Source organism: Mustela putorius, unplaced genomic scaffold (genome assembly GCF_011764305.1).
Source record: "Mustela putorius furo isolate JIRA1106 unplaced genomic scaffold, ASM1176430v1.1 tig00000145_pilon_pilon_pilon, whole genome shotgun sequence".
Lineage (NCBI taxonomy): Eukaryota > Metazoa > Chordata > Mammalia > Carnivora > Mustelidae > Mustela > Mustela putorius.
In genome coordinates this window covers 7,934,255-7,954,243 of record NW_025421294.1, presented here as the reverse complement: position 1 = coordinate 7,954,243, position 19,989 = coordinate 7,934,255, and the positions used below count along the sequence as shown (strand labels likewise).

The window sequence follows — 19,989 nt, the reverse complement described above, 5'->3', positions numbered from 1 at the left end:
CCCCAGTGTGCACTTTGCTTTCTGAGCCTCTGGTGGCCAGTGCCAGAAGACAGAGAAAGGACCACGCCCATCCCCACTGAGGGCTTCCTGGAAGAAACAGGTCTGTCTGAGGAGAGAAGGGAAAAGCTATCATCAGCAGCTTTGGAGTTTTGATCTCACTGACCTGAACACTGCAATTGTAAACCACATCTCCGGTTGGGATTTAAAGTAACTGTAGGTGGCTCAGTGGGTTAAGCCTCTGCCTTCTGCTCAGGTATTGATCTCAGGGTCCTGGGATGGAGCCCAACATCGGGCTCTCTGCTCAGCAGGGAGCCTGCTTCCGCCTTTTTCTCTGCCTACTTGTGATTTCTCTCTCTGTCAAATAAGTAAATAAAATCTTTTTTAAAAATAAAGTAACTGCAGGATATCTGTGACCTATGAGGGAACAGAAAAATCACTGGTTTGGTAGTTTTCAACCATGATTAGGGGAAGATTATTCCCCACAGAACAGAGTTTAGAAAAGCAGTAGGAAAGGAAAAAAATAAGTTGCATTCTGATCACAGTCCACACATCATGTTTGTGCAGCATGCCAGCTACATTTGCTTGGCCCAGCTGGCATAACTCTTGTAACAACCATCCTCAGATCTCATCGCGTTTGAATGACAGTGATTGAGATGATTGCTTTCACTTTCAGAAAATCCCCAAAGAGGAAAATGCCATCCATGTGATTTGGAGAAAAGGAACTTGGTCAGATACTGAGACCAGGACCTGATCTAGTAGCAGAGGTAAGAGCTTTTACGATTCACAGCTGTTTGTACCTTTGTCTTTCTTTGCTAACTTCGACTGTCCCAAAGTCACACTAAGGGAATAAAGAACACACAGTTTTGTTAGGCAGAGGAGAAATTAAGATTTACCCAGCTTCTAAAGGAAACCAGTTATCTTTCAGCTTATCCTGTGTCATTACAGAAGCTATGACAATGAGAACCAACAAGGTATGGAATTCCCAAGGAAAAGGGATAGAACCTGAAGATAGCACAGGAGGTGGGACTCACGGTAATGGGTTAGTTAGGTCGTTCAATGGACAGGGTAAGAGCAAAGCAGAAGATGATAGCTGTCCTATCAACACAACACATCAGTGCTGGGGTTGGAGTGGAAGAAGGAGAAGAAAAAGCTCAAGGAGGAGTAATTAAAACCAAGTGTTCTACTGGCTGCCTAGTCATCTCTCATTGAAGACTCCCATGTACTTGCAGGGCATAGGCAGGCAGCATGAGTTTTGAGGGTGCTTGTAACCTGTAGTCTCCATCATCCCCCACTCTGATTACCTCTACTCAAGATAGAGTGAAATAGCACTGCCCTGTAACCTAAACCCCCTGAAACTGGCAGGAAGATCAGCTCCATGACAGTAGCAAAAAGACAAATTTTTTGCATAGTCAAGTTATTATAACACATTCTGATCAGGATGGCTTTAAATTATACATGTACATTTCTTGCCAAAAGTGTTATTTAATAAGGCCTAGAGTAAAATTGAAAGTAAAAGCAAAAGAGTAAAGGAAAAAAGTAAGAGTTTTTTCAAGTTTTTATCTTGTGTTCCTTACTGAAGAGATACATTTAGTAGCTGTTTCTCAGGTGACTAAACTTTGCTGTCTTGCTTAGTTTTTTATGTATTTAATTTGTCTGTAAACCTGGATTCTGTGCAAAGTTCCATAACAGCTTTAAAACATAGGCTTTATTAGGGATGTGAAAGCTGAGAATGTAGTAATATTTTCTCCTTATTAACTCATCACATGATACCAAGGGGGCATTGGTGGGGAAATGGGAACTTAGAGCACTCAGATATTCAAATTGGGAAGAGACAGGGCCAAGCATGCCTTTTCATGACCCTAAACATAAATGAAGTTCCACATAAAACTTGAGTCCTTTAATCCTTGAATCCTTTGGTTTGAGAGTTGAATCATACAATATTTTTTAAAAGATTTTATTTATTTGTCAGAAGGAGAGAGAGAAAAAGCACACAAGCAGGGAAAGAGGCAGGCAGAAGCGGAGAGAGAGGCTCCCTGCCGAGCAAGGAGCCCGATATGGGACTCGATCCCAGGACCCCAGAATCATGACCTGAGCTAAAGGCAGTGGCTTAACCCACTGAACCACCCAGGCGTCCCTAATATATATATATTTTTTAAGTCCTATTTATCTACAGGTTTGGGTTGTTTTACTGCTTTCCTTTTCACTGGTTGGTGGGTTTTGGGAGGCAGGGTTTTTGTTTGGGTTTTGGTTTTTTATTCTTCATTTCAGAAGATATGCTTTTTAAGAGTTGATAAATGAGTGCTACATGTCTCCACTTTTAACTGGTGGTGTCCACTGGTAAGAGGGAGTCATGGGTGATTCTTCAGTTGACTCAAATTCCAGAAAATTAGCCTAAGTCATCTGCAGCATAGTTCTTTACTATTCACTGAGGATATGAACTTGGTGCCACACAACACAGAGCGTAGATAAACGACGAGTGATGCAGAATGCTTGAGGTCAAAAAAGTGTCAGAAGTTTGATGAAGCGAAAGAATATGAGCAACCTCAAACTTAGGTCTGTCCCTTTTTTGCCCTGCAGTGTGATTGTGCCACTCTCTGAACATCATTTTCTTCATCTGTAGAATTTTGAAAATGATACCTATTATGTCAGTTAAATGAGAGAAAGGTAGTACCTAGGACATAGTAGGCACTGTGTAAATGTTGGTCTCTTCTCCTTCCCACAGAAGAGGCTGTGTTGCAACACAGGATAAGCTCTTCCTATTTTGCAAGAGGAACTGCCTAGGCTGTGTTCCAGTCTCTCAGCCTCGAGCTCACACTGAGTCATGTGACACTCCTTTGTGAGCATAGCAGCAGAGGGCACCTTGCTGTTGAAATCCAAGGAGTGCTGGCAGCTGCCGGACAGGAAAACCAACAGAGATCACATCTCCCAGAAGATGGCTGTTTCAAAGTGAGTTCTGGGTTTCCATGGACTCCTCGAGGGAAATTTCCAGGTAAGATGGTCCAAATGGCCAGAAACCATGTGCCCAAAATGTAAAACTCCACTATTTCAAACTGTAGATTAGGAGCACCCTGGTGGCTCCATCGGTTAAGCATCCACTCTTGATTTCCGCTCAGATTATGATCTCAGGGTCATAAGATTGAGCCCTGTGTTGGGTCTCCTCACCCAGGGGGAGTCTGCTTGAGATTCTCTCTCATCCTCTCCCAATGCCCCACCCCCCAACCTTGTGCTCTCTCCCTCTCCCTCTCTCTGTCTGTCACATAAATAAATAAATCTTTAGGGATGCCTGGGTGCCTGTCGATTCAGCACCTGACTCTTGGTTTCAGCTCAGATCATGGTATCAGGGTCGTGGGATTAAGCCCCACGTTGGGCTCCACGCTCTGTGGGGAGTCTGCTGGAGATTCTCCCTCTCCTTCCTCCTCTGCCCCTCCCCCTGCTCTCTCTTTCTCTCTAGCTCATTCTCGAAAATAAATAAATCTTTTTTAAAAATCTTTTTAAAAATGCAAATTACATAAAATGCTTCTCTTCATTTTCCAAAGTAGCAAACATTTAGAAACTATCAAATGCTGAGAAAGAAGAAGCAAAAATTCATACATGTAGATCACTTGGGGGAACAAATGGAAACACATAACTGACTATCTGGGTCCTTAGAGAAGCAAAGCACATAGCTGGCCTGGATGAGGCATACAAGAATTTCATCAGGCAAAATGCCGGTGTGAGGGAAAGTAGAGAGAGAGCAAGAAAGGCTGGGTGCTGTCAGAGCACGTGGCCATCTGACTCCCAGCAGAGGGAGGGAAGGCTGGTATGAGCAGCTCCCCTGCCTGGCAGCCTAAGGGAAGGTTCAGCAAGGCAATAGGAGGTCCTCCTGCCTGTGGCAGCCACCAGAGGGGCCCCGTGTCTCCCAGAAATAGGTCCACTCTGCTATCTCTGTGGCAGTGGCTCATGGGCTGGGAGCAGCCCGTGGCAGTGTGGCTGTGCATAGACCTGTGGTCCCCTCTGCCCTCTGTGTTTGGAGGACTGTGGGCACATTTCCATGGCCACCCCAGTTGCTTTTTGGTAAACACATTTGGCAATGTATATTACAAGTTTTTTAAATGATTTTACTTATTTTTTTAATCTTATAAGTATATCCCTTGAGATCTATCCTAAGGAAGTCTCCTAAAATGGGAAAAATAACCTGAGTTACATAACTATTCATAAGAAGTGTTTCTGATAGCAAAAAATTAGAGGCCCGTCGTCACTTTCAGTTAACCATGGCAGCGTCCACCCCATCTGTTCCACTCGCTTACTTGGGCTGCCTGAGCCTGTTTTGAGTTTGTGAGTTCTCTTAATAGAGATTTTAAAAAGGTAAAATACACTGGTTAGACCTTAAACTCCTGAACTTCTTTGTGACTCTAGGACCCAAAGGGATATTCTGTGTCTTAGTCTGGGAGGTGGTTCCAGGCGTATGTGAAAATTCCCCAAACAGTGCACTTAAGATTTAAGCCCTGCATGCACTTTTAGTGGATGTATTTTAGCCTCAATAAAGAAGGAAAAGATGAAATCAAAGGATACGCTGCCCAAAGTTAGAGACTGTGCAACTCTGGTGTTCTGATTGTCTTTTGTGATGTAACTCTCGGTCTCAGACATGACTGTTCAGCTGATGTGAGAATCAAACAGGTGACGAGGACAGACGAAGACAGACACACATTCTCGTTGTGACAAAGGACCTGGAGAATGTGAATTCCACTTTCTACTGACTCTCCTCTCCTCTGTCCACATCCTCACCCTCTTACCACGATGATTTCCCTCTCTTAGCTGCCACCACTACCTTAGTCCTGTCCCTGCCACTAGTACTGTTGTCCCAAATCCAAACAAACAGTGCCGATCACCAGCATCTTCTCCATTCTTTCGTGGGACCCATAAGTATCCAGTTGTCCTCTGCTTCCTTCATCATTTAAAAAAACTTTTACTTTATTTTGTTAAAGCTTTTATTTATTTCTTTGTCAGAGAGAGTGACCAGGCCCAAGCAGGGGCAGCAGCAAAGGCAGAGGGAGAAGCAGGCTCCCCGCTGAGCAAGGAGCCCGATTTGGGATTCGATCCCAGGACCTGGTGCAGATGCTTAACTGACTGAGCCACCCAGGCATCCCAAAAACCTTTTACTTTAATCCAGAAAGCACTTGAGTGACATCATTGGATTTTTTTTTCCTCCAATAAATATAAGCATGTTATAAACCAAATCTTGCTGTTTAAATTAAAGCTGCAATCTGTCACTTGTTTGACGCGTAACATCTGCCCCTCAGAGATGACAAAATTGATTTGAATTCAAATGAGAACAAAATGCCACTCAACCCTGGGATGTGTACTCTGTAGCCCCCATCAGGACAGAGATACAGTTCTGCATGCAGATATCCAGCATTTGTAACTTAGAACCAAACTGTGACTTTGAATAACTAAGTGATAAATCAGGGATTTATATTCAGTTCAGTGTAGTGACAGGTTGCTGACCTATTCTTATGCTATGCATTCAACAAATATGTATTTAGCAAATAGATAGTGTTGGCAAATGCTGTGGATTACTGCTCAATATCCAGTCTCCCCTTCTTCCATACTAACAGAACCTTCATTTTATTCTGGGCAGCAGCATGTCTAGGCTCAAGCAATAAATCGATATTGGTGTACATACTTGTGACAGTTTTGTTCTATTTAGCCAGATACTAAATATCCCAATTTCCTTTTGCAGCAGAAATGGCCATGGGAGCCAGTTATGGCTAAGAAAATGTAAGGGGAAATCTTCTGGAGCCTTCTAAGAAGGCTTTCCTTCCTGATAAATGAGATGGATGCTGGCACCTTCCTCCCCACCTCTCCACCTGCCTTTTTCCTAATGCAGATGGAATTAGAGAGCTCCAGCAGCAACCTCAAGGTCATAAGGCAGCAAGCAAGAGAATGAATGACAGGCACACTGAAGACTGCAGAAAAGAAGGTTAGGTCAGTTCCTGAGATCAGAAAGGCAGGATGAAATGAAGGGTCTCAGAAATATAAGGGGCCTGGCAGTGTTATTTAGGCAATAAAATACAGAACCAATGAAAAATGAATGGTAGGAACCCTGAGGTGCATTGAGAGCCCAGGTAAGGCTAGCATTAAGTTAGAGAAGAATCCTGCTCTCAGTCGCGTTTGGTAACAGCATAAAATGAGGTTAACTTTTTTCGGAGAGCAATATAGCAGTATCTATCAGCATTTAAAATGCACAGATCAATTAAACTAGCAGTTCTACTACTGGGAAATTATCCTGCAGAAAAACACAGGTGCACAAAAGATATATGTACAAGATTATGTATTGCAGCATTGTTTGAAATAGCTAAAAACTAGAAGCAACCAAAATATGAAATTGGGAAAATAAAGTACAACCATTCATACGGTGAAATACTGTGTAGCTGTTCAAGAAAGAATAAAGTGGTGTACATGTAATGACATGGAAAGATGCCCAGGAAGTATTCTTAAGGGGGAAAAAAAGAGCAATGCATATAATACCCCATTTTTGTTTTTTAAAAAATTGTTAAATATAAGTTTAAAATGCCATGTGTGTATATACGTATACACATAGGAAAAGCCTGAAAGAGAAGGGCCAAACAGATAAAATGGACCCAATTATTACGTTTCCATGTCTTTTCTACCAAGTGCCATTGGTGTGGCAATATTAACTGAAAGCAGACAATAGGAATAACTCAAGGACAAAGTTCAGCGTGGGTGACAAGCAGCTAAAAAAATCTGCAGAGTCCAACACGATGCACCTTCTAGACAAGATCTGATAGGGGAAGCATGTAAATGCCAAGGAAGCATCAGAAAGAGGAAAAAAAGAGAGGAATCAGGAAACTCAAAGTCATTATCAAGGCAAAGAAAAGGCTCAGGAAATATAACATGAATCTACAGAAGATTGGGGCGCTGGGTGCCTCAGTGGGTTAAGCCTCTGCCTTCGGCTCGGGTCATGATCTCAGGGTCTTGGGATCAAGCCCCGCATTGGGCTCTCTGCTCAGCAGGGGGCCTGCTTCCCCCCCCTCTCTCTGCCTGCCTCTCTGCTTACTTGTGATCTCTCTCTCTGTGTGTCTAATAAATAAATAAAATCTTTAAAAAAAAAAAAAAAAGAAGAAGAAAGTAAGGAAGATATATCTGTGGAGATGTGAAAGACAGGGAGATCGTGTTGGGGAGAAGAGAGGCAGCTCTGAGTTTGAGTCCCTGGAGCTGGGACAGATCTGAACAAGGAAAGAGCCCCTGGAGGGAACATGCCTGGGGGTGGCTGGAGGGACAGATGAAATTATGACAGCAAAGCCCCCCTCTATTGTATACCACAGACTCTGCTTCTGAACGTGAGGGTAGTTCCACTGTGCTCCACTGGCGTCTGTCCCATTTCCCTCAGCTTTCCTACCTGACTTGCTCTCCTTCACTGCAAGCCAGTATAGTATGTTCTTAAAATTTCTTTCCCTGGCCTCTGCCCTTGCACAAGCTTACAGTTTCACTTGAGGGTTTCTAAGGGACTTTACTGCTAAAAATTTCAGAGGCTAACAAAATAACAAATATTACTGATCTTTATGGTTAAGTCAATAGAATGAGCCTATTTATGGTGGTGGTGGTACACTTCCTCTCCCAGCTCCCTTAGACCTCAACGATGAGCCCCACAGCTAAGTGCAGACCCAGCCATCTTTTTATTACTGGCCAGGTTTCCACACTCCCTTTCATGCTGTCTTTTCTCTAGCTTAAGCTCTGTTGGTTGAGTTTTAACTCTAATGCGAATGAGAAGTATGAGCTTGTAGCTAAACGTCTGACATTTCAGCACAAGCTCCAGACCTGTCCCTCCCACCTCAGTGCCTTCTCGATGTGCTCAAAACCATTTCCTTAAAAAGACCGCCAAAGCCCAGAAAAGCATTGTGGGTCACAAACGAGAATATAGAAGTTTTAGGGAATAAAATCAGGGGGCTGGCTACAGAAGCCAAGCAGCAGCAGCGAGGAGCTTAAACAGATGCCATTATGAAATTGTGAAGGGACCAGGGTAGCAGTCTCCATGGAGCAGGGACTTAAGCCTCCTCCAGCTGATGAAGTATGAAAGGGGGTGACTTCAAATGATGACTTTTTGAAGGAAGTGACACCAAAAAGAGGGAAACAAGTATGTCCACCAGAGTTTTTAGTTGTGATATACCTCAACCACCTCTTGGCTGGAAGGAAGGACCAACTCGCAAAAGAGTTTTAAACATGGCGGAGCTCAGACCTCACTGGTGAATATAAGGTTCAGCCAAGGGATGAGGAGAAGTCTGTTGGATTTCCCAGACCAGAGCTGGTCCCTCATTGCCAGGCAAGCAAGAAACCATCCTCAGGGACCCAGGCTGGAGAGCAGGTGTGCATTGAAAGCTGGATGCCTCTGCCGGCATGAGGTCTGGAGCACATGGTGTCCTTACTGGAAAAGTCATATCAAGATGGTGACAGGGTCTGGACTGCCATGCAAGTCCAGAGACTGTGTAGTGTGGGCACACAGCTGAGGCAGTGTACCCTGGGATGTCCCTAGACACGCATCCACTGCTTACTGATTGGTAAGCATTCTGAAACCAGGAAGAGGAGCCCCCTTCCTCCTCAATGGCCTTCCTCTATTGACAGATTTAACATCATGCTTAGTGTAGGGGAAAAAGGCTTAAATAGCCTGTCCAGTATTGCAGAGCAGTTACAGAAGGGTGATTTGGAGCTAAAGCAATAAATTGATAATTGGCAGACGTACTAAAATTAACAATAACTCCCCAATACCGTCTAATCCCTGAGCATATCCAAATTTCTGTAATTGTCCCAAAGGTGTCTTGTATAGTTTTGGGTGGTTGTTTGGTTTTCATTTGTTTGTTTGTTTGTTGTTTGTTTGTTTAACTAGGATCTAATCAAGTACTATTATGTCCTTTTAGCCTCTCTTGGTTTAGAGCAGTCCCTCCCAACCTTTTTATTTTAATGACCGGATCTTTATAAGAAATTGAGTCTGTTGTTCTATAGATTGAGTCACATTTTAGATTTGTCTTATTCTTTCTTTCTGGTGTTGTTTAATTTGGTTTCTGTCCCCTGAATTTCTTATAAGCTATAAGTTACATCCAAAGGTTTGAGTAGGATAAGAGGAGATATTTCTAACAGGGATACTTCATGAACGAAGGTCTGTTCTGTGGTTTGCCTGCTAAGGGCCTAGAGTGGAAACCCTCTGTTCACTACTCAGTTTTCTTGGCATTCACCCTGGACGCCTTGGTGCAGAGTATTGACGCTCATTCTAGATACGTGCCAGTGTTTAATTTACAACCAGCACTGGATGCCTGGGTGGCTGTCAGGCAAAGAGGCCACATGGACTGCTATGCATAAAGGTGCTCTGAAAATGTCACATGCTAAACAAAAATGAGACACTATTGTGTGTTTCAGCTCTTACAAGTAGTGATTTCTTCAACCATTGAATGACTTAGGGGAAAAAGTTTTTAAACTGCCATCTCATTTAAAATTTGAAAATATCTGGGGCACCTGGGTGGCTCAGTCATTGAGCATCTGCCTTCAGTTCAGGTCATGATCCAAGGGTCCTGGGATCAAACCCCGCCATCAGGCTCCCAGTCCCTCTCCCATTCGCCCTGCTTGCGTTCCCTCACTCTCTGTGTCTCTCTCTCTGTCAAATAAATAAATAAATTCTTTAAAAATAAAATAAAATAAAATTTGAGATCCTCAACTAAGAAACCTAAGAAACCAATTCTAATTTATGTACCTACCATGTTTCCTCACTGCAGGGATATTTTCTACTTGATTACCTTATTCATATTTACATCTCAAGAGCTTTGCCAAATACATCATCTAAACAGAAAAGCAATAAGAAGTCGTGCAGAAGACTATTGGACTAAAACTTAGGACCTGAGTTCTGGTACAAATCAGCAGGAAAACCATGGGTAAGTTACTCAACTTCTCCCAAAATCAACTTCCTCATTCCTAGAATGAAGGTAAATAATTCCCTCATGTTGTTGAAAGTGATGGTGGATTATAGAAGCAGAACAATCTAAATTCATAGCCTTTGTCTCCCTCATTCTTGTTATCGGTAAATAAAACTAAAATTCTGAGAGCTGTGATTTCTTTTTCTTTTTTTTTTAAGCAATTCAAGTCTTTATTTTGTATTAGTTTGTCTTTTTTTTTAAGATTTTATTTATTTATTTGACAAGGAGAGATATCACAAGTAGGGAGAGAGGCAGGCAGAGAGAGAGAGAGAGGGAAGCAGGCTCCCTGCTGAGCAGAGAGCCTGATGCGGGGCTTGATCCCAGGACCCTGAGATCATGACCTGAGTGAAGGCAGAGGCTTAACCCACTGAGCCACCCAGGTGCCCCTGTATTAATTTGTCTTTATTCATTTTATCATATAATATCAGATGCTGTGTTAAAATTTGAAATCTGGGAAGGCTCCTTTTTCCTATCCAGAGTTCATAAATATGAGCAGTAAAGTAAGTTCATTCACCTGAAGAGAATTTGTTTTAAAACACTAGAAGGTAATACCCATAGGTAGCAATACAATCTTCAGGAAACCAGAGTAGCAGGATTAGAGAATCTGGCCCCTTGTCTCACTCTCCACAAATTTATAGCTTGATTCCTCCACTGAAGAGGAAAGGATAGAATGTATGTAGTCCAACAAGGGAGAAACTCTTCCCAAATGGCACTGCTGGGTGAACCCCCATTTTTTCACCTTGAGATGATGTTGAGTTTTCCTTTCTTGTTGGCCTTTTGGATGTTTCTCAGATGTATTGCTATTTTGACCTTTCACTTTTCTCCACAAAGAATAAAAACTTTCTTTGAATATAGTATGAGATAGGGGTATGACCTCCAATATCTAAACTCGCTGGTTCACGTGTGATTGAACTTTCAATGAGAATATCTCCTGGGCATTCCTATTTCCTGATGCCACACAAGTAAAAGAGCTCAAAGAAATCCAACAGCCCTCAGGTTACAGGACAACCCATTCCCCAGTATCAGTCGTAAGGCTGAGTACACAGGTAATTCACATAAGACATGCCTCTGACTCTGACCCGGAACCTCTTTCAGAATAGATTCCATGAACATCAGCAAAATCAGAGATCAACACAAAAAGGGTGAGGAGCCCTTCTAACATACCAGAGATCTTCACTGCTTCAGATTAATGGAAAATATTTATTGTAGTAATCATTTACTGCTGTGTGACGGATTACTCCCAAATTTAGTGGCTTAATAGCAGTATACACATTTATTAATAAGTCAGGTTTCTGTGTGGTCAGTTGTGAGTCCGCTTAGCTGGGTGTTTTCAGGCTTGGGGTCTCTCGTGTGCTTACACTCAAGATACCAACCAGGGTTACAGTCGTGCACAGGCTTGACTGGGCCTAGAGGACCCACTTCCCCTTAAAAAAGAGAGAGAGAGCGAGAATAAGGCAGAAGCAGCAGTGTCTCTTTTGACCCACTGTTAGAAGTCATACCTTGTCCCTTCTTCCACTTCAAGTCACCAGAAGCAAATTACTAAAGCCAGTGTACATCCCAGGGGAGATGACTAAGCTTCACCTTTTCAAGGAAGGAGTGTCCGTTTGGAGGCTTTTTTTTTTTTTTTTAATTGGAAGCGGGGGGAACCAACATAATGTAGAATTTGCCATCTTCACCATTTTTTTCATCTTAACCATTTTAAAAAATATTTTATTTATTTAACAGAGAGAAATCACAACTAGGCAGAGAGGCAGGAGGAAGCAGGCTCCCTGAAGAGCAGAGAGCCCGATGCGGGGCTCCATCCCAGGACTCTGGGATCATGACCTGAGCCGAAGGCAGAGGCCCTAACCCGCTGAGCCACCGAGGTGCCTCCATCTTAACCATTTTTAAATGTACAATTCAGTAGTGCTGAGAATATTCACATTGTCATACAGATCTCCAGAGCCACTTCTTCATGGAAAACTGAACTCTACAGCCATCAGGCAGCTCCCTGTTTCCCCTTCCTCCCGCCCCTTTTAATCACCATTCTGCTTTCCGTTCCCATGAATTTGACACTTTAGATATCTCACACCCTGGAATCACATAGTATTTGTTTTTCTGTTTGTGGCTTATTTCACGTAACACAATGTCCTCCAGGTTCAGCCATGTTTTAGCATGTGACAGGACTTTCTTTCTAAAGCTGAATCATCTTCAATCAAACAGATAGACCTGTTCATTCATCTCTTCATCTGTCCATGGATACTTGGGTCACTTCCACCTCTTGGCTCTTATGAAGGAAGCAGCTGTGAATATGAGCGTGTAAATATTTCTTCAAGACTCTGTTGTCAGTCTTTTGGATGTGTACCTTAGAAGTAGGATTGCTGGATCATTTGCTGGGACAGTTTTTTGAGCAAACACCATACTGTTTTCCACAGTGGCTGCACCATTTTATAGTTTCACCTAAGCACACCAGGATTCCAATTTCTCCACATCCTCCCCAACACCTGTTATTTTTTTGTTTTATTTTATAATAAACACCCTAATGGATATGAGGGGCTTATACTTTTGGTTTGAATATCTCTTAATAATTAGTGAAGTTGTACATCTTTTCATTTATTTGTTGACAATTTCTATACATCATCCTTGGAGAAATGTTTTTTGAAGACTGTCCATTTTTTAATCGGGTTCTTGGGTTCTTGTTGTCAAGTTGTGAAGGCATATTTTTAACCCCCACTTACCATACAGGTTTGTTGTGAAATCTAAAACATCCACGTTTACATATCACATTTAATGTCATGTTGTAGGCACCCCAAAAATTCTACTTGTCCTCTCAGGGTTTGTATATTAAATAATATATGTAAAGCTGCTTTAAAAATTATAAAGTGCTACACAAATGTGAATTAATACTAAATCTCTATATGCAAAGTATTTTACTATTTTTCTCAGGTTCTCCACATTTAAATGCATGTGTCTTTTCATCTTTAGACTTTGTTTTGGTTTTTAGCTGTGATTCCTTTTTTTTCCATTTTATTGCAAGTTTTATCAAAAAATAGCAGTCAAAATAGAATGAATAAAGGCAGAGAAACAATAGCTAATTTCACTAAAGCCACGTCAGAGGAAGATATATTTGAAAATAAAATAAAATGGGAAGAAAGCTACAAAGATAACACCATTGAAAAATCCTAAGAGGACCAGAGCTGCTGTTCCTTCAGAGGATGTGAGTGATGTTGAAAGATTAATAACGTTTGGATCACGTTAATTACAGTGATGTTATAAACTCGGCTATTCCAGTTGCCATAACAACCCACTATATGTCGGTTTTCTAATGACATTTCGAACAAGTGCTGAAGCGAACTGCCTCACTTGAGCACTTTGATTGCTGTCATTCAGTGATTTTTAAATTGAATTGTTTTGTTCTTAAAGAGTCAGAATATGTCACTGTCTTCAAAAATCTTCTCAAAATTATGGAAAGGAAATGATACACATTTCTATACAATTATGGAGTACTCAAGAAAAAGAAATAACATTTTGTTTGTCATATGCAATTAACAGATTTTTTTTCATAGGGATAAGGGGGAAAAAAAACCCATAGTAGAAAAGGGGAGTGCACTTCGTACCTCTCCGAGGACGCGTTCCCTCAGGGAACAGCTTGACAATAGAATTTTTCTTGGAAGGAGCTTACTTTTATCAGTTGTATTTCTCTACTGTCCAGTCTCTCTTTTTCCTTCCACCTTCCTTTTCCTCCCTTCTGGTAAATTCTTGGAACCTGTGATACTGATGGAGGTGGCAGCCACGTCTGAGTGAGGTGAGGTTGTGGCATTCACATGGCTTTCTGATCTCGCTTCTCTCTGCTGACCAATCCACTTCTCTCTCTCCAGGGGCTGCCTGGGGTATATAATGAAAGGAAGACTACTTGCCGCTGGCTTGTATTAGATTGAATTTTAATATACCCAGGAGAATATGTTAAATACGTATTGTGTCACTGACAAGAAGCAAAGCATGATTGTACTAGACGTGTTTCTAAGTTCCTGCTTGGTCCCCAGCCTACTCTGCTCCTGCTGCCTGTGGGGGAGCCTCCCCACCCAGCCAACCGCCAACAGCAATCGCTGGCTGAATCAGAGGTGAGGGCCAGAGCCAACTGTCTAATCAGTCTCTCTCTCCTCCTTCTCTTTCCCTCCCTCTCTACAAGTTGAGCTAAGGGGAAAAGCCACCATTTGCAATCGCATTTACAGTAGAAATGTGTTCAGTGACAAAACTGTGCTCCAGGGGAGGAGTCAAGATGGCGGAGAAGTAGCAGGCTGAGACTACATCAGCTAGCCGGAGATCAGCTAGATAGCTTATCTAAAGATTGCAAACACCTACAAATCCATAGGCAGATAGAAGAGAAGAAGAACAGCAATTCTGGAAACAGAAAAACAACCACTTTCTGAAAGGTAGGACTGGTGGAGACGTGAATCCAAAACGACAGGAAGATAAACCCCGGGGGGAGGGGCCGGCTCCCGGCAAGCGGCGGAGCAACTGCACACAAAATCAGGACTTTTAAAAGTCTGTTCCGCTGAGGGACATCGCTCCAGAGGCTAAACCGGGGCGAAGCCCACGCGGGGTCAGCGTGGCCTCAGGTCCCGCAGGGTTACAGAAGGATCGGGGGTGTCTGAGTGTCGCAGAGCTCGCGGGTATTGGAACAGGAAAGCTGGCTACAGAGACAGAGCCGACAGTAAGCTCACAGCTCGGTGTTACCTTGAACTGGTCGCAGGCTCCGTGAGCTCGGAGCGCGGCCGGAGGTCAGGCAGACGGGAGTAACTGGGCGCTGTTCTCTGAGGGTGCACTGAGGAGTGGGGCCCCGGGCTCTCCGCTCCTCCGGGCTGGAGACCAGGAGGCCGCCATTTGTATTCCCGTCCTCCAGAACTCAAGGAAAGCTCTCAGGGAACAAAAGCTTCTGAAAGCAAACCTGAGCGGATTACTCAGCCCGGGCCCCTGGTAAGGGCAGTGCAATTCCGCCTGGGGCAAAGACACTTGAGAATCACTACAACAGGCCCCTCCCCCAGAAGATCAACAAGAAATCAGCCAAGACCAAGTTCACCTACCAAGGAGTGCGGTTTCAATACCAAGGAGAGCAGCAAAATTCCAGAGGAGGAGAAAGCAAAGCACGGAACTCATGGCTTTCTCCCTGTGATTTATTTTTTTTAGTCTTGCAGTTAATTTAATTCTTTCTTTTTCTTTTTTTTTTCTTTTTTCTTCGCTTTTTTTTAACGTTTTATAACTAGTTTATCTAATATATATATATTTTTTCTTTTTTATATTTTTCTTTATTTGTTTTCCTTTTTTAAATTCTTTTCTTTGTTTTGTTTTTTTTTCCTCTTTTTTTTTCTTTCTTCCTTTTTGAACCTCTTTTTATCCCCTTTCTCCCCCCTCACGATTTGGGATCCCTTCTGATTTGGTTAAAGCATATTTTCCTGGGTTGTTGCCACCCTTTTAGTATTTTACTTGCTCCTTCATATACCCTTATCTGGGCAAAATGACAAGACGGAAAAATTCACCACAAAAAAAAAGAACAAGAGGCAGTACCGAAAGCTAGGGACCTAATCAATACAGACATTGGTAATATGTCAGATCTAGAGTTCAGAATGACAATTCTCAAGGTTCTAGCCAGGCTTGAAAAAGGCATGGAAGATATTAGAGAAACCCTCTCGGGAGATATAAAAGCCCTTTCTGGAGAAATAAAAGAACTAAAATCTAACCAAGTTGAAATCAAAAAAGCTATTAATGAGGTGCAATCAAAAATGGAGGCTCTCACTGCTAGGATAAATGAGGCAGAAGAAAGAATTAGTGATATAGAAGATCAAATGACAGAGAATAAAGAAGCTGAGCAAAAGAGGGACAAACAGCTACTGGACCATGAGGGGAGAATTCGAGAGATAAGTGACACCATAAGATGAAACAACATTAGAATAATTGGGATTCCAGAAGAAGAAGAAAGAGAGAGGGGAGCAGAAGGTATACTGGAGAGAATTACTGGGGAGAATTTCCCCAATATGGCAAAGGGAACAAGCATCAAAATTCAGGAGGTTCAGAGAACGCCCCTCAAAATCAATAAGAATAGGCCCACACCCCTTCACCTAATAGTAAAATTCACAAGTCTTAGTGACAAAGAAAAAATCCTGAAAGCAGCCCGGGAAAAGAAGTCTGTAACATACAATGGTAAAAATATTAGATTGGCAGCTGAACTATCCACAGAGACCTGGCAGGCCAGAAAGAGCTGGCATGATATTTTCAAAGCACTAAACGAGAAAAACATGCAGCCAAGAATACTATATCCAGCTAGGCTATCATTGAAAATAGAAGGAGAGATTAAAAGCTTCCAGGACAAACAAAAACTGAAAGAATTTGCAAACACCAAACCAGCTCTACAGGAAATATTGAAAGGGGTCCTCTAAGCAAAGAGAGTGCCTACAAGTGGTAGATCAAAAAGGAACAGAGACCATATACAGTAACAGTCACCTTACAGGCAATACAATGGCACTAAATTCATATCTCTCAATAGTTACCCTGAATGTTAATGGGCTAAATGCCCCTGTCAAAAGACACAGGGTATCAGAATGGATAAAAAAACAAAACCCATCTATATGTTGCCTCCAAGAAACTCATTTTAAGCCCAAAGACACCTCCAGATTTAAAGTGAGGGGGTGGAAAAGAATTTACCATGCTAATGGACATCAGAAGAAAGCAGGAGTGGCAATCCTTATATCAGATCACTTAGATTTTAAGCCAAAGACTATAATAAGAGATGAGGAAGGACACTATATCATACTCAAAGGGTCTGTCCAACAAGAAGATCTAACAATTTTAAATATCTATGCCCCCAACGTGGGAGCAGCCAACTATATAAACCAATTAATAACAAAATCAAAGAAACACATAAACAATAATACAATAATAGTAGGGGACTTTAACACTCCCCTCACTGAAATGGACAGATCATCCAACCAAAAGATCAGCAAGGAAATAAAGGCCTTAAACGACACACTGGACCAGATGGACATAACAGATATATTCAGAACATTTCATCCCAAAGCAGCAGAATACACATTCTTCTCTAGTGCACATGGAACATTCTCCAGAATAGATCACATCCTCGGTCCTAAATCAGGACTCAATTGGTATCAAAAGATTGGGATAATTCCCTGCATATTTTCAGACCACAATGCTCTAAAGCTAGAACTCAACCACAAAAGGAAGTTTGTAAATAACCCAAATACATGGAGACTAAACAGCATCCTTCTAAAGAATGAATGGGTCAACCGGGAAATTAAAGAAGAATTGAAAAAATCATGGAAACAAATGATAATGAAAATACAACGGTTCAAAATCTGTGGGACACAACAAAGGCAGTCCTGAGAGGAAAATATATAGCAGTACAAGCCTTTCTCAAGAAACAAGAAAGGTCTCAGGTACACAACCTAACCCTACACCTAAAGGAGCTGGAGAAAGAACAAGAAAGAAACCCTAAGCCCAGCAGGAGAAGAGAAATCATAAAGATCAGAGCAGAAATCAATGAAATAGAAACCAAAAAAACAATAGAACAAATCAACGAAACTAGGAGCTGGTTCTTTGAAAGAATTAATAAAATTGATAAACCCCTGGCCCGACTTATCAAAAAGAAAAGAGAAAGTACCCAAATAAATAAAATCATGAATGAAAGAGGAGAGATCACAACTAACACCAAAGAAATACAAACTATTATAAGAACATACTATGAGCAACTCTACGCCAACAAATTTGACAATCTGGAAGAAATGGATGCATTCCTAGAAACATATAAACTACCACAACTGAACCAGGAAGAAATAGAAAGCCTGAACAGACCCATAACCAGTAAGGAGATTGAAACAGTCATTAAAAATCTCCAAACAAACAAAAGCCCAGGGCCAGACGGCTTCCCAGGGGAATTCTACCAAACATTTAAAGAAGAATGAATTCCTATTCTCCTGAAACTGTTCCAAAAAATAGAAATGGAAGGAAAACTTCCAAACTCATTTTATGAGGCCAGCATCACCTTGATCCCAAAACCAGACAAGGATCCCATCAAAAAAGAGAGCTATAGACCAATATCCTTGATGAACACAGATGCGAAAATTCTCACCAAAATACTAGCCAATAGGATTCAACAGTACATTAAAAGGATTATTCACCACGACCAAGTGGGATTTATTCCAGGGCTGCAAGGTTGGTTCAACATCCGCAAATCAGTCAATGTGATACAACACATCAATAAAAGAAAGAACAAGAACCATATGATACTCTCAATAGATGCTGAAAAAGCATTTGACAAAGTACAGCATCCCTTCCTGATCAAAACTCTTCAAAGTGTAGGGATAGAGGGCACATACCTCAATATCATCAAAGCCATCTATGAAAAACCCACCACAAATATCATTCTCAGTGGAGAAAAACTGAAAGCTTTTCCGCTAAGGTCAGGAACATGGCAGGGATGTCCATTATCACCACTGCTATTCAACATAGTACTAGAGGTCCTAGCCTCAGCAATCAGACAACAAAAGGAAATTAAAGGCATCCAAATCGGCAAAGAAGAAGTCAAATTATCACTCTTCGCAGATGATATGATACTATATGTGGAAAACCCAAAAGACTCCACTCCAAAACTGCTAGAACTTGTACAGGAATTCAGTAAAGTGTCAGGATATAAAATCAATGCACAGAAATCAGTTGCATTTCTCTACACCAACAACAAGACAGAAGAAAGAGAAATTAAGGAGTCAATCCCATTTACAATTGCACCCCAAACCATAAGATACCTAGGAATAAACCTAACCAAAGAGACACAGAATCTATACTCAGAAAACTATAAAGTACTCATGAAAGAAATTGAGGAAGACACAAAGAAATGGAAAAATGTTCCATGCTCCTGCATTGGAAGAATAAATATTGTGAAAATGTCTATGCTACCTAAAGCAATCTACACATTTAATGCAATTCCTATCAAAGTACCATCCATCTTTTTCAAAGAAATGGAACAAATAATTCTAAAATTTATATGGAACCAGAAAAGACCTCGAATAGCCAAAGGGATATTGAAAAAGAAAGCCAACATTGGTGGCATCACAATTCCGGACTTCAAGCTCTATTACAAAGCTGTCATCATCAAGACAGCATGGTACTGGCACAAAAACAGACACATAGATCAATAGAACAGAATAGAGAGCCCAGAAATAGACCCTCAACTCTATGGTCAACTCATCGACAAAGCAGGAAAGAATGTCCAATGGAAAAAAGACAGCCTCTTCAATAAATGGTGCTGAGAAAATTGGACAGCCACATGCAGAAAAATGAAATTGGACCATTTCCTTACACTACACATGAAAAAAGACTCAAAATGGATGAAGGACCTCAATGTGCGAAAGGAATCCATCAAAATCCTTGAGGACAACACAGGCAGCAACCTCTTCGACCTCACCCACAGCAACATCTTCCTAGGAACAACGCCAAAGGCAAGGGAAGCAAGGGCAAAAATGAACTATTGGGATTTCATCAAGATCAAAAGCTTTTGCACAGCAAAGGAAACAGTTAATAAAATCAAAAGACAACTGACAGAATGGGAGAAGATATTTGCAAACGACATATCAGATAAAGGACTAGTGTCCAAAATCTATAAAGAACTTAGCAAACTCAACACCCAAAGAACAAATAATCCAATCAAGAAATGGGCAGAGGACATGAACAGACAGAAGACATCCAGATGGCCAACAGACACATGAAAAAGTGCTCCATATCACTAGGCATCAGGGAAATACAAATCAAAACCACAATGAGGTATCACCTCACACCAGTCAGAATGGCTAAAATCAACAAGTCAGGAAATGACAGAAGCTGGCAAGGATGCGGAGAAAGGGGAACCCTCCTACACTGTTGGTGGGAATGCAAGCTGGTGCAGCCACTCTGGAAAACAGCATGGAGGTTTCTCAAAATGTTGAAAATAGAACTGCCCTATGACCCAGCAATTGCACTACTGGGTATTTACCCTAAAGATACAAAC

At 41.7% G+C, this 19,989-nt stretch overlaps 1 long non-coding RNA gene across 1 annotated transcript; it reads left to right on the top strand.

Moving 5' to 3' along the window:
• The first annotated feature begins 669 nt into the window (after positions 1-669).
• Positions 670-11,724, top strand: LOC106005062. The gene is made up of 4 exons (XR_006605321.1): positions 670-764; positions 2,723-2,989; positions 9,762-9,917; positions 11,685-11,724. It is a non-coding gene; the product is annotated as an uncharacterized LOC106005062 (long non-coding RNA).
• Positions 11,725-19,989: the final 8,265 nt, after the last annotated feature.